Genomic DNA, 15,085 nt, shown 5'->3' with positions numbered 1-15,085 from the left:
TAAGTGCTGGATAATTTCCTGTACCAAGGTCATATTAATTCTAAGTGGGGACTGTGAAAATCAATGCTAATGAGCCTCCCAGTGACCATAAATCTTCTTTTATGTAAGTAAACAGAAGTCAGTTAAATATAAACTTTTGTATCCCTTGATGTATAAATGTGATTTACCACAGTATATTTAGGGGAACAAACACTGTGCTTAGAGCCAGTGAGCTCCTGGACCAATCTGTACCAGATTTGTGCTTCTCCATTCCTCTTCCTTCATGTCTGCATAAAACACTATGCTCTGCTCCCATAGCAACTGCTATTGTTTGGGACGATATCTCTATGCATTCGAAAGGCACCTTGTTTTGCACCGGCCTTTCAGAGCAAGCAGTAGGAAAATATTTTTTTTAAATATTTTAAATTCCATTGACACAGAAGAATGAAACAAAGCTGCTGGGGCTGTAAGCAAAGAATACCGTGCCAGGCAGACAGGGTTTGTGCCTTCCATCTCGATCCAAATCTAGCAGAAACACACTGAAGCCAAAATCAGAGAAAGAAGCAGCATTTTTGCAGCTGCAAATGTATCAGTGCTAACCGAGGAGTAACTAGCAATTTTTGTCTAACTGAAATTGATAATGAGAAGGAGAGTCAATATTTGAAATCATAGACAGATTTTTATTATTTGTCCATACTTTCTTCTTATCATCTATCTTGAGGTATTTCTTTCCATTCTGGTACCAGCCTGCATTACTGAAGTCTTAAATAGTCTGTATGTAGTCATGTCATTGAGTGAATGCAGTCACAAATTGAAGCAGCTGGAAATGGGGATGAACCATAAAAGTGTAGAAAGAATATTTATTTCTATGTGCTGATAAGAAATAATTTCCTTTTCTCTGTGAAGGGGGAATTTGAAAAGTTTTTTCTTTTCTTTTCTCCCTCATCTGTAATTTCTTGGGTTCTGCACCCAAGACAGGCAAAGGTACTTTTGTCTTGCACATAATGGAGACAAGAAATTTTGATGAACTGGAACCAATACTGACAGATGGTCATGCATATTTTCATTTTCAGTATTGTGCCAAAACTCATGGGCCCAGCAATAATCAGCAGGCAAATTTAAGCTGGAAACAGAATAAAGACAGCAAAAATGCATGGCATATAATTAATTTTGCCATCATTTTCTCAAAATTTGTTGCCTATTGTCACCATCCTTGACTGCTCAGAATTTTTAAAAATCTTTATCCCTTATATAAAATCTTCCCAACGCTGTCTAGCTATTAGTATTTATTGCAAAAATCTGTTTATTTTTTGTAGATGTATAGAGGGCCCTCAGAAGTAATTTCTAAAATTTCTATGTCGTTATATGTCCTAACTTCATTGAGGACCCATGACCCTGCAGCATGAAATTCAATTCAGACTGCTAGACTTGAGGCTCCAGTGTATACAAAAAATTTTACCCAATTTAAGAGGATTAAATTCTAGATCTAAATGAATAAGATACACCAATATTAGCTACCCTTTAGCCAATTTAAGAGCACCTGCACAAGGGATTTCACTGGTTTAAATCAATTTAAGAATTGATTTAACTAAATTGTTACAATTTCTTTCTGTACGCAGGGGACCGGTTACATGAGTTTTATTTTGGGAAGCGTTAATCACTCACCTACAATACCATGAATTTCAAGTTTTATTGATGGAAAGCAGGTAGGTGCCTTCCATAATAAATACTAGAGCTAATATGTACTGTCTGGGGGATGGCCCTGAATGAGAGATACAAGGGAACTGGCTAATTATATATTATATATTATATAATTATATATTTCTATCTATGTATATTTACAATAAAGGTAGGATACACAGATATGAAATTACAGGGTCTGGGAAAGCTGTCAGATTCAAGAAAGGGTTACAAAGTTGTTATAATGCAATTGATGGTGAATAGGAAGGGGTCTTTACAGTAAGAAGCTATCATACATGTCAAGTTTTGGATTTTTTTATTCTTGAGCGGCCAAAATCAAGATATTTGCAGGTATGTTAACAGTGCAGCTCAAACCTCTGTTAATAACCAAAATAACTCAGCATCTGTTCAGCAGCTCTTTAGTCCTTGTATTTCTGCTGGGACTACTAAGCAGAATGTCTATTAGTGACACTTTTGACAATGCCTACTCGGCCTGTAGACAGCTATTCCCTTGGAGCTAAGTGCTCCTTCCTTTGGTAACACCAAATTGTAAATTAGTATTCTGTCATTATAGATGAGATCTGAACTGATATTTCTGTTTCAGTTCAACCACATTCTGTAAGGGTGGATTGACTGATGTCAGCCCGTGTTGGTGCATGCCTAATAGTCCTGGAAAGCCTTGGAACACTGAAACATATGTTTCCATGTGTTTCTATACACATGCCTCCATACAATGTATGTCATAACTCACCAGGCCCCTAAATTTGATAAGGTTTTTTGTAGCTTTCTTCTTTAACAGAACTGTTGCAAAAGTGTCGTGTGGAATAATTTTTCATCATTGTCCTCATGTTTTCACATTCATTTTCAACATTGAGCTGTATTTAAGGAAGCATGAAAAAATAAGACCTGAATATTTTAAAAGCTGTCATGAAAGTGGAGATGGATGCCTGAAATGTAAAGACTTGTAACAGAATATTAAAGAACTTCCTAGAAACCCTTAACTCCTTAGGAATCCTTATCTGTATTCCAATGGTTATAGAAAATAATTGGAATGCAATCTATTCTTAAGAAGATTAAGGGAGCCACAGTTTACATAAAGGTCTAAACACTATTTTATCAAGTAAACTTTCATTTTTAAAGGGGCCATTTCAAGTATGTAGGATGCAGGTGCCCAGGTGCTGCAGGGTCACCCTTTTGAAGCACTGGTTTCAGCTGGCTCCAAAATGGACATGCCTCAGGGAACAGCTGAGCCCCTCAGCCAGAGTGGTGATACATCTGGGGAAAGATATTTAAGATAAATTAAGAAAACCATGAAGCAATGAGAGGTGTGAGGAAAAAATATGAAAAACAGCCCTGCAGGTACCAAGGTGAGGGATGAAAGAGGGGGAGGAGGTGCTCCATGTGCTGGACCAGAGGATGCCCTGCAGCCCTTGGAGAGACCACACTGGAACAGGTTTATCCTGAAAGACCACAGTTTGTGGACAGAATCCATGTTGGAGAAGTGAGAGAAGGAATAGCAGCAGAGAGGAGCTGTTATGGAATGGTCACAACTCCACAGTTCCTCATGAGCCTGTCAGACAGGGAATCAGAGAGGAGTCAGGCTCTTGAAGTAATGAAGTTGAGTATGAGAAGTGGGGAGAATCTATTCTAGGTTTTGGTCTTTTTTCTCACCATATAAATATGTTTTAATCAGCAATAAATTACACTGATTTTTGCCAAGTTGAGTCTATTTTGACAGTAAATGTTAAGTGATCTCCCTGTCTTTATCTTTGCTTCATTTTATCCCACTGTCCTATTGCGGAGGGTGAGTGAGAGAGCAGCTGGGCAGACGTCAGCCAGTCAAGTTAACCCAACACAATGGGGTGAATTATAATAACATGGAATGTGCCTGTCCTAGAAAGACAAAACTCTGGTAACTTTTTTCAGTATAGATTCTAGAATTTCATTATTGTTTTGAAGACAAGAACAATGCTTTAACATGTTCCATTTTGGTTTGATTTATAAGGGTTTTCAGAAGAGAAAAACAAAGTGACTGGTCTTCTTACCTATCACTGCAGTTAAAATAGGAAGAACAGGCTTTTAACTTGTATAAAAATAATTGACAAGCTGTGATGATGAGAGTGTAAAGTGCTGATCACATGCTGTCACTATTGTTTGCAACAGTAATTTTAAGAAAAGGTCATAAAGGGAAAGAGACAATTAGGTTCTGAAAAAAACAGTCCACGAATTGTTACAAGGGCTCTTTTTAGCAGGTGTCTAGGTTGGAAATGAATCCCAAAAAAATGTATACATGATTGTTTCTTTTGGTGACAATAAATCTGACCCAACTGGTGCATTTAATTTATTTATTTCATTACTTTCAGATTGATTTGTTTTACCTTATGATTAGGTATAAAACTACTTGATACCTTATTTAGTGTAATGGAATTCAACTGACAATAAAAAAAAAATTACACAATCAAATTCTTTCTCAATTTCTCTTTTTCTCAGATAAATCATGTCACAACGTAGCAACTTCATAGAAAAAAAAATAATTAGGTTTGGGTTAGGGCTTTTTGTTGTTTTGTTTTCTTTTTTTCCCAGACTAGTGATACCTAAACTTTCTGTCTTGTAGAGAAATCAAAGTTTGCCAGAAGGCTATGAAAATTAATGTAAATATGAGCTAATGAAAGGTGATTCAGGTTTTACCATTTGTTTGATAGTAATATCAAAGTTGGAGGTTTGGAGGATAACACAGATATTGAGTAATTAAGAAAGATGATGAAAATGGTAAAGCTGTAAAACTTTGATATGGAAATGTTGGGATAATTTTCTTTAGAAATCAGGTAAACAAGACAGGATATAGAAAAAAAATCTTTGTCAGGAACAGGACAGTATATAATTTAATTTTAAAGGATAAAATTTAAACCAAATAAAATCATTATTTGTAATTAAACTACAGTATTCACTGAAGTGAAAAATTTGTGAGTCTTAGAGCTCAACAAAACAATAGGCTGATGTTCCAGGTCACCTGGCTCAGTCCTACAAAGCTGTAGGTAAAGCCTAAAAATGAAACTTGCTCTGCTCAGAAATTAAGCAAGCCTTTCCCTCATCAACATATGTGCTGGGAAAAAGTACTACTGAGTCTCATTACTGTCCAACTTTTACATGTCATACTGAAAAGTTTCACTTAGTTTCCATTGTTCTGTCTTCAAGGTTATACAAATGTTCAATATTAAACACTGCTCACACACTTCATTGATTTTATCTTACAAATTTTTATCCGATTTCTTAAACATATTCCAGCTTGTTTTATCAAGGTCATTAAGGAAATATTAAATGCAATCAGTCTCAAGATATTCGTTATGACTTTCACAGTTACTTTGATCACACTTCATTATTTTTTCTTGCAATAAGATTATTTTAATTTCAACTTTAAGGAATTGAAAAAGAAAAGAAATACAAAGCTTGTGGTAAGTCCCATCTGTATGTCAAATAAAGATTTTTCCATATTATATTACATCAAATAATCCAAAATATAAAGACTTACCATATTTACGTCAGAGCTTTATTGGTTGTGTTATCCATGGTACATCTGAAAAAACCCCACATATTTTTGAACCCGTTGTTTTCTATAGATTGTTCCATTTATTTTCCCTCATTATTTTCATATTTCTTCAGTATAAGTTCTCAAGTTTTGACATTGCTGAGATCCATTCTTTCCTGTCTTCACAGAATGCTATATTCCCTTTCTTTGAATGTTATAATATACTTTTAGAAACTGACATGGCTCATGCTTTATAAGATTTCTTTGACAACTTTGTGCTTTTAATTGCCTAGTTCTTTCAATATAAACATGCCCCACTCGTTTGCAACTTCTTTTCCAGTATGAGCCTCTACTTGTGTCTATTAGCTTTGAATTTTTCTATAGGACCTATGGGAGCATCACTGTTATTAGAAAATCATGAGGGAAAACTATAAGTACAGCTCTTTTGAGTAATGCTTAGATTGCCTTTCATATTTTTCCCGTCAAAAATTTGCCTTTTCCCCCTCATGTACTTATTATTTTTTGCTTAATTTATATGGTTGAGTAAACTGATCCTATTTGTTTTTAAATCCTTTACAGCACTGAATCTAGATTGTCTTTTGCTATTACTGACCAATAAGACAAGCTTTCTCTTCTCAGTCTTCTTTTTTTTTTCTTCATATCATTTTAAGGCTTAATACATCTTCTGAGACACTTATTTACCATTTAGGTTTGAAGTATTTTACTGTAAGTGATACATATTCTAGATAAATTTTACTTCTTTTACAAAAAAAAGAATAAAAAAATCATCCAAATCCCAGCATTGCAGTACAGCTCCCTTGATTAATTTCTTTGACTTGTAAGAATTGTCTGCTTTGAATTAAAGAAAAAAATCCCTGACAACTTTTATGTATGTCACATTATTTCCTTTTCACCCAAAGGAAGATTATTTTCTTAGTAATGAATTTTTTAGTATTGATATTCCTTCAAACCAAGGAAAAACAGCTTCCACTCTTCTTAGTTCATTGATATTCTGTGAATAAATCTGATGGATGTCATATTCCAAAGTTATCTAAGCCTCACCATAATTAAACTAACATAAAAAGGTTTAGAAAATTACTTATCAAGAACATAGGAACTATCATAATTAAACCAATCATTTCTGAAATGTTCTGGTTTCAATGAATGATGGATCCAAACCCTTCATGCTTCAGAGTTTAGCAGTCTTTTGTTATGATACTCAGATATAACATTGCATGTTATGAATGCTATCAGGCCTGGAATGAGCACCAGAATAATGGCTCTGGGATACTTCATGTATCCATCCAGTGTTCCCTAACAGAGGGACAGTTTCCATTCCACCCTTCTTCCACCCCAGTTCTCCTGACTAGAAGCACACCAACTTTTATTGTATACCAAGAGAAACAGGTCTGAATTATTGCCCTGCTCCAGCAACATGGAACAAGCAGAAGGCTGCTTGATAGAGACACCTGTGTTGTCTCACTCACAGGATTTCCACTATTTACTACCTCTTTCCTTGCCACTTGAGCCGCTCTTTTTGCCACCCTTACACCTTATGTTCTCTGCCCCAACATTGTCCCTGGGAAAAAAATTCTCCCTAATTACTTTTTCCCTGTCAGTCCCCATTTTGCCATACTACACCCAGCTTTGATGTTTTGGATACCATTACCTAGGTAATCTTGCCCTTACATAGAATTAGTAGTGGGTCCCCAGTGATCCCATCCAGTTATGTGTGAGGCTTGGCTCCTGTAGCCACCCTTGGGGATGCCACCATCTGCTTGGCACTATCCCTAGCTCTTGTCCAGTGCTCACACTGTTGGCTGTCATGTAATGCCACTCCTCATGCCAAGTGCAGAGATTTTCATGTCACATTCCATTAGTGTAGCAACAGGCCAGTGACCTGGTCATTTCCTGCAGCCTTAACAGTGTTGAGGATAACTCTTTCCATAAATCCATAAATTTCCATAAACTTCAGAAAAGTATTTCTCAACCTTTTTCCAACATACTGCTGCAGGTTGTCAATAGTGTTACTTTTTTTTTAATTGCATATGTGATCCAGCATGCTAATCTCATCCAGCCTAAGAATGAATGAAGCATGGCTAGATAACAAAGAAAAACTTATCTTGTATTTTTTCAAGTGAATTCCTTTTCCCAAGTGTCACACTGTATGATTTCTTATCGATAATGCTGCATTTATCACATTTCATTTTAACAGACTGTAGAGACAGACTCATCTACTGTTTTACATTCATGAACTTGAATGCTGGAATATTCACACTTAGCACTGATAAGAGTGACTTTGCCTTGAAAAATAGACTCCTCAAAACACATTAGCATTTGGGGAAATCAGTGTTCTGAGACTTTCTGATAAGTTTTAATTCTATTTGAAATATCTTTAAAACTACAGACACAATCTAGGAGAACTCAATTATTTAATACACCCTTGTACAATTTAATACACTTTATTACAATTTAAGTCCCTTCATACAAAGGATGTTAGAATGGTAGGGCTTGAGCATAAAAGAAATTATGTACATTAAATTTTTTTGGTATTAAGAATTTTCATACAAGAGGAAAATCCATGATTTTATGCAGGAAAAAATGTCTCATATTATATGAGAGCTTATAAACAGTAAATTCCTAATGAACTGCTGTGGATATAATGCATAAGCCAAAAAATATACAGAATATGACTATTGTCCCTTGAGTTCCCCTTGAAGAGAATGTCTTTGACATTGTTAATACGAAAACTCACATTTTTTATGATCTTTGCCTCTTGTTGATATTAATCACATATCTCACCATATAAGTCCAAAATGTTACAAAAATTAGAAATTAGAATTAAAAAATAGAAAAATTAGAAATTATTTGAAACTACTTCTGTTCTGGTAGTCCTCTCCTGAAAGATTCCATGTGTCAAGAGTTCAGATGACAAATCAATGAATCTGAGCAATGAATCTAGGGTGTCAGGGATAACTTGACAGTGAATTGGTTTGAATTGAACTTGCCTTCACATGTACTAAAAGTCCTGATGAGAGATTTTAGGAGAAAGAATACCATTGAAATGGATGAACAGGTCTGCACATGCTGGCAGAGTGAGATGCAAATTACCTTTTACTAAACTTGAATGGGCCATCAGAATTTTGTAAAGGTTCACCTAAGAGACACACAGGGGCTATTCACCTTTTCTTGAAAATTTAGTATGGAAAGAGCAGACTGAAAAAACAGCATTTATTTCAGGAGAGATTGACTTATATCAGTTTTTAAGGAAAGAGAATCTTTTCCCAAATTTTTATCCACATGTTCTATTTCAGAAAAGTATTTGATTTGCAATGTCTTACTCACAATATGAAGATCTCCCTCTTGACTTCAAAATTATTGACTTTTAATGAATAAAGTAATTGATCATTTAGTCCTAGAGTTCATAGAGTCACTTTCTGTCTCAAGAATTTTCAACAAAAATTGATTGGATTTTTAATTTGCTTGCACTTTAGCTCATTGACTTATATTAATATGTCCTGAATTGCTTTGACATTCATATTGTTTACAGTTGTATGTAGACTTCTATGTGTACCTGGAAAACTGCCTATCCTATCTGAAACCAGAACAAAGCAAACTACATCATCATGAATATTTCCTTACTGTTTTTCTCAGTAGATGTTTTGGAATGTGTTTTCCAGTAATTAAGCAAAGTTAATCCTGATTTACATAGGCATGCTAAGAAAACCATGGCCCACAGCTGTATGCCACTGACCTAATACTTTCTGGTATGCCTGAAACTTTAAAACAAATTTACCTTTTTTGATGCTGCTGTATATGAGCTCTGTTATTAAGATGTTAATGAAATGTACACAAATAATGGCAAATGTTTAAGTTAATTTCAGCAACTAGGTTGAGTTTACCAAGTTCCATGAGCTTAATAAGGCTGTTACAGAAACATTTATGCTGACAAAAACATTACAATCCACATGTGTCATTAAGTTTAGAGAAAAAGGGTCCCCCTGGAAAGAACCCTTAAATAGTTAGAATAACAATTACTATTCTGAAAATTTAACTAAAAAACATTAACAAAATACATTTTTAGAATAAGTTTTTACTTTTCCCATAAGGACAATTGAAATTGTTTAATAAAGAACGAAAACTCCCCATGGATGTTAAAAAAGATTTCACTTTAGATTTTCTGATTGTTTTAGAAGGATTAATTGCAAACACCTTTTCATAAAATATAGCAACATAAATAATTAAAAAATTATTCAACTAAAGAAGTTTCTTTGTAGAAAATAATTCTAATTCTGTAAGCTGAGTATAGTCTTTTTTAATATCTCTTTATTTTGGTTGTGATGAGGAGCAAAATTCTAATATTATGTGGATTAGGGAAACAAAATATTCAAATCTGTTCCATTTTATTTCAGTATATAATTTCTATTTTGAACACTTTATCATAAAAATAAAGGGAAGTTTTGATGGAAAGTTTGTTTCAAGCTGAAAACCAGAAGCTGCTTCTGAAGTTATATAACCTAACTGTTCTATACCTCTTTAAACTATTGCAACAAAAATCTGTACTCTCACCATACAAGAAAAATACAAATAGAAAAATGTGAGAAGTATCTCAATGCTGCAAAGGTGAACTCCCGGATTTCCAAGTGACTTGTTTGCCTTCAGGTTGTTTTGAAAGTCAGTGAGAGACTTAAATTTGCTGTAACTATAGATTATATGTACAAACAGGGAAGGCAAGGATGGTGGTTCTACCTACCACGATTAATTCCTATTCCTTTCTATCAGGACAAGGATTTCAGAAGTGGAAGCTAACATCATAATCTAGGTGGTTATTTTCATTTTAGGTATCCAATAGTTGTAAATTCAGTTAAAAAAAAAAAGTGTCGTATTTCTAAATTTCACTTAAATGTTTAATCTTCTTTGACTTATGTAAGTTTAGTGGAAAATTGTAAATTTAGCTCAAGTTCAGCCCATAGCTGCCCATTGTAATCACACTGCAGGCCTCTTATCTGTCAATACAGTTACTTGCATAGGCTATTTCTACATAGATTATTCCAGGCATCACAAAAAAATCATCTGATCATCTGTTAGACTCCTCTGCGGTTTGTGTGATGCTAATTTATCTTGTGAATTTTGCCTCTGGAATTTTAGCTCCCACCAAATACCCTACTGCAACTATGAATTTTATCATTGTGACACTCACGCAGCTTCCAGAATTAAGTCAAGCAAAAGCCATACTCCACTGTCTAAAATGATTTTTTTAAAGTCAAAACAATGTGTCTCTAAAATGTCGGTATGCAATTTTAGTATCCCAGTTATTTCCCTTTTAGAACACCCTTTTACAACACCTTTCCTCCAAAAAGCCTGAGACAAAATATTTCTTCTATTATTCACCCTTTTATCAAAAGTATTTGGAATACATTGACTTTGGATTTTTAGCTGTCCTTCAACATAGCAATTTTTTTTCCTGATAAAGATTATTAAAAATTTTATTGAATGGAAAAGTTCAAACACCTTATTGTACAATTTCTGCAACACGTATTCTGAAATGAGCCACCTGGGAGTGTCTTTGAAGTTGATGCTTTGATGTGTCATTCATTTTCTTTCATGTTTAGCTGCAATTGCTTGGAAGTCACTGCATTTTGTCCTTATTCTACTTTCCTGTGAATTCATTTGATGTCTGTAGAATATGCTGTTATCACTGAACTGGTAGAATAAAGTGAACAAAATAAACTGTGTCTATTTTCAGGACAAGAAAAACAACATCAAAGTGTTTAAAGTTATTTCAATGGTTAGTAATGATTGATATTGTACAGTAGCTGGATAACAAGTATATTGACTTCCTTTTATTTTATTTTGAATTCAAACTCTCCAGAGACATTTTTAGATCTGTCTTATCTAAATGTCAGTATTGCAATAAGAGGAGGCTTCTTACCTTTCCTTTACCAGTATACTCATGTGGGAAACAGGCACCCAAAAAACCAAATCAGTTCATTCTCCACTGTAAGAGATAGATACTGCATGGTCGGCTGCAGTTACTTAAACAAAAACAAGTAAACAAACAAACAAAACAAGCAAACCAGAAATGGATTTAATAAAAAATTTTGATATTTCATCATTTATTTCCTCTTGATATTAATAATGAAAAAACCAACATATTATCAGCAAGATGTGAGAAACCCACTGCTTGGGAGACTCCAGTTGGATAGTGGAAGGCACAGGTTCAAGGCACTGATACATATTTTACATAAACCAAGGAATTGTAAAACTTGAGCATGTATGTTCCACTTTCTACATCAGTGCTCTAACTGATGATTTCTTACTGTTGTTGCTCTGGTCCTCATCTTTTCGGTTTCATCCTAAGTCTGGCAAAGATCTGATGAATTTTGTTAACAATTTTCTTCTAAAAGAAAACAGTGTTTTTCTCAAATTCTTCAGGGGCTCTGCTATTTACACTGTAAATATATCCAAGAGCTAAGTCTTAGGAATTAATAACCTACAGTAAGTGAGTACATTATAAATTCTAGCTACAGCTATTGTCCTCAGGGTGTCATTTCTGAATAAACTACTGTATTAATAAACATTATTAAGGATGTGTTCACACTGACAAACAATTTAAATGACAGCAGAATTTTCACCAGTATTTCAAGATAGCGCAGAAATGTCAGCTTTAGCAGGGCAGGATATTTCATCCTTATGAGGAGCAGCTGAGGAGCTGTTCAGCCTGGAGAAAAGCAGGCTCAGGAGAGACCTCATTGCTCTCTACAACTACCTGAAAGGAGGTTGTAGTGAGGTGGTCTCTTCCCTCAAGTAACTAGTGATATGTCAAGAGGAAATGGCCTCAACTTATACCAGTGGAGGTTTAGATTTGGTATTAGGACAAAATTCTTCACGGAAAGGCTGTCAAATATTGTAATAGGCTGCCCTGGGAAGTGGTGGAGTCACCATCCCTGGACGTAGTAAAAAGATGTGTAGATGTGGCACTTTGGAACACAGTTTAATAGTGGACTTGACAGTGTTGGGTTAATGGTTTTCTTCGATCATCTTAGAGTTTTTTTTCAACCTGAATGGTTCTATGTATATATGATCCTGAGGGATCTGCATTTCAATCCAGACATACAGTATTTTTTCCTTTTTCTAAAAAACCAGTCTGATTACATAGATTGAAATGTACATTGACAGTTGGCTCTAACTAATCCAGTCAGTCAAATAAAATCCAGGTGACCACAGCTCATCTCAGGTGTTGTAAATCACTTTTTCTCATTGACCACCTGATCTCAGTGATAGAATTCCAACATTAAACAACTGTTTCACTGGTCTTTTCTCCCCTTGTTACTTTTTACAACATTCTGCATAACGGATGCTAAATCCGCAATTGGCAATAAATGGCAATAAGAATTAATTCTGCTTGCAGATAGGAATTAAGAATTTGCTTTTCTTCTGTGTCCCATCTCCTGGGATGATAGTATTTTTTGAAACAGCTGACACTTTTTTTTTCTCTTCATAAGATGTTCATGCACTGTACACAACAGAGTTAGCAAAGATAATCCATGCTATTCTAAGGCAGGAAAAAAAAATGTAAATTATGCATGATATATATGTATATGTTTCCAAAGGTAAAGGTAAATATGTACATATTTACCTTTCTAAATGTATATCAGATTCATCAGATGAATACATCAGATTCTGGGTCAGTATTTTCATGGTGATCTTTCTTTATACTTTATTTATACCTTTTCTGAAGATGTGAGAAATTAAACACTGGCGTGAAATGATACTTTGTGAATCTGACTATAATCCTTCCTGTAAGGATTTTGATTTCAATTTACATTATTAGTAATTAAACTATTGTAGAATTATCTCACTCTAGCTTGTTTTCTTTATGTAAGATGCTTAACTCTGTATTTAGTATGCAGAAAATAGAATGTTTTTTGATTATTCTGGTAAGAATGGAGTTCTTTACATTGCAGTGTAAAGAAGGTGCCTTATTGTAGTGGGGGACATCTTAAATTTTTATTTTTTCATTTATATTTTCATTTTATTTTCATTTTTCATTTTATGAAGAGGTTCTAGTATGGAAAGTGTGTTGTTTAAACAACAATTTGATAGCACCTGAGTTATGAGTTTGATTTTTATTCATGAACCAATTGCAAATCTATTAGCATCCCTGGTACATTTAGAATGGACCAGCTTTGAAGAGAGTTGGAGGGAATTCCTGGCACAAAAGAACCATGTTTTCCATCAGAGAGTGTAACATAGAAAGCAGGTCTCTGTAGGAGGCTTTCACTCTGTAGAGTGAAACAGAGAATAAAAGCCCCTGCTCTTATCAAATTTCTAGAGATGTTGAGATGTAATTTAAATACACTCCACATTCTCTACACTGCTCTTTTAATATTTTAGAGCATAAAGGGACTATAAGTTTGAATTTTGTATGGAGTTCCCTCATCCTCTTCTTAGTTATTCTACTAAACCTTTTTCTAGTTTTTGGGTTTTTTTTTTTTACATCAATATAAGTACATAAATAGAATTCAAAGCCTGGCATTGCATGCTTCCAGTGTGGATTAAAATTTAGTAATTGTATCTTTATTTATGCATTAAAATCTCAGAAATATAGCAATCTTTTTCTTTCTTTCTTTTTGTTTCTCCAAGTGTTCTAAGCACTGCATTAAGCTGAGTAAAAATCAGTGTTTATAATCAGGTCAATGTACCTTGTGTCAAGGTACGAATTTAAACATCTATTTAGGAAGCTTCCTTTGAAATTGTTGACCATTGACATCTATTTTATCCATATTTATTTTTCAAAACTTTGAGATCAAGGACAGAATCTGGTCAGCTCAGAATCTGAAAAATTGCTGATGCCTAATAACATTAGGTGGAAAAATCTCCAGCACTACTTTTTCACTCTAACTTTGAAGCTGAAGTAGCTTAAGAATATTTAGTAATTTTCAATATTTTTAAAATTCAAGCTATTGTATTAAAATGAGCTTTCTGTAGTTTCTGAGCTTCTAGGATTAAAGAGTAATTATTTTATTTCATGAAGATGAGTTTTATAGTTTTAGAGAGTGATCTATTATTATGCAGTATCATTAAATCATGATGGGTTCCATAATCATGTTAGCTGATACGTTTGCAATGTATATATCTTGTCTACAGTGTCAGAATACAGTTTATGTGACACCAATGTTTGAACTGATGTTATTAGCTATAATTAAATTATCTCATCTGTTTGCACTGTCTGTGGTAAGAAACACTCTTTTTTCCTCTGCTGTTTTCCGAACTAACCAATAAATATAAATTCTCAACAAGTCCCCATATATTACAACAGAGTAAATATTTCACCCTTTGCTTAAGGAAAACATCACCAAATCGTGGCATGTTGCAGGTTCCTCAGGGGCTTTTTCTGGAGCCTGTGGATGAGCTGGGAGTTGAGTTAGACTGAACAAAAAAAACCTGAACACATTGTTTCTTAGCCCATTGACTATCTAGCCCTTTTCTTCCTGTGCAAACTCAAGCACTGTAAAAGAAAAGGTGGGGAAAACAGCTTACGTCAATTGTTCTTTGTGAAGATTGTTATCTTTTCCCCTTGGCTGTCTTTGATGAGTAGTATCTTTTTATATTAAAAATATTGGCATTTTATCCCAAATAAATAGATAAACCCACATTTTTTTGTCTAAAATTTTGCAATATAGATCATGAAAACCTCGAACCAAAAAACTGTGTGTGTAAAACTACATAGCATCTGGACATGTGTTTGATGCTCAAGACTGGGATATTTTTACTGAGCAGGCAATTGAAAAGACTGTTTTTTCATGTAAATAGGTGGGAATGGGTTGAGGAAACCAGTCTAAGGACACCAGATGGGGGGGGGGTGTGTGTGTGTGTGCGTGTATGTGTGTGTGCATT

The 15,085-nt window shown here is 34.4% G+C and overlaps 1 long non-coding RNA gene across 4 annotated transcripts in view; it reads left to right on the top strand.

Moving 5' to 3' along the window:
* LOC121666558 overlaps positions 1-15,085 on the top strand; it is a 199,701-nt gene that overhangs the window by 59,966 nt on the left and 124,650 nt on the right. For all 4 annotated transcript variants that reach the window (XR_006016690.1, XR_006016695.1, XR_006016692.1 and 1 more), the window contains exon 2: positions 1,599-1,685. This is a non-coding gene — a long non-coding RNA (uncharacterized LOC121666558). The remainder of the gene's footprint in view (positions 1-1,598; positions 1,686-15,085) is intronic.

The sequence above is a fragment of the Corvus kubaryi genome, unplaced genomic scaffold (assembly GCF_017639235.1).
Source record: "Corvus kubaryi isolate FWS band 111438036 unplaced genomic scaffold, C.kubaryi_AGA036_p1.0 132, whole genome shotgun sequence".
Lineage (NCBI taxonomy): Eukaryota > Metazoa > Chordata > Aves > Passeriformes > Corvidae > Corvus > Corvus kubaryi.
This window is presented reverse-complemented; position numbering and strand designations above follow the sequence as displayed.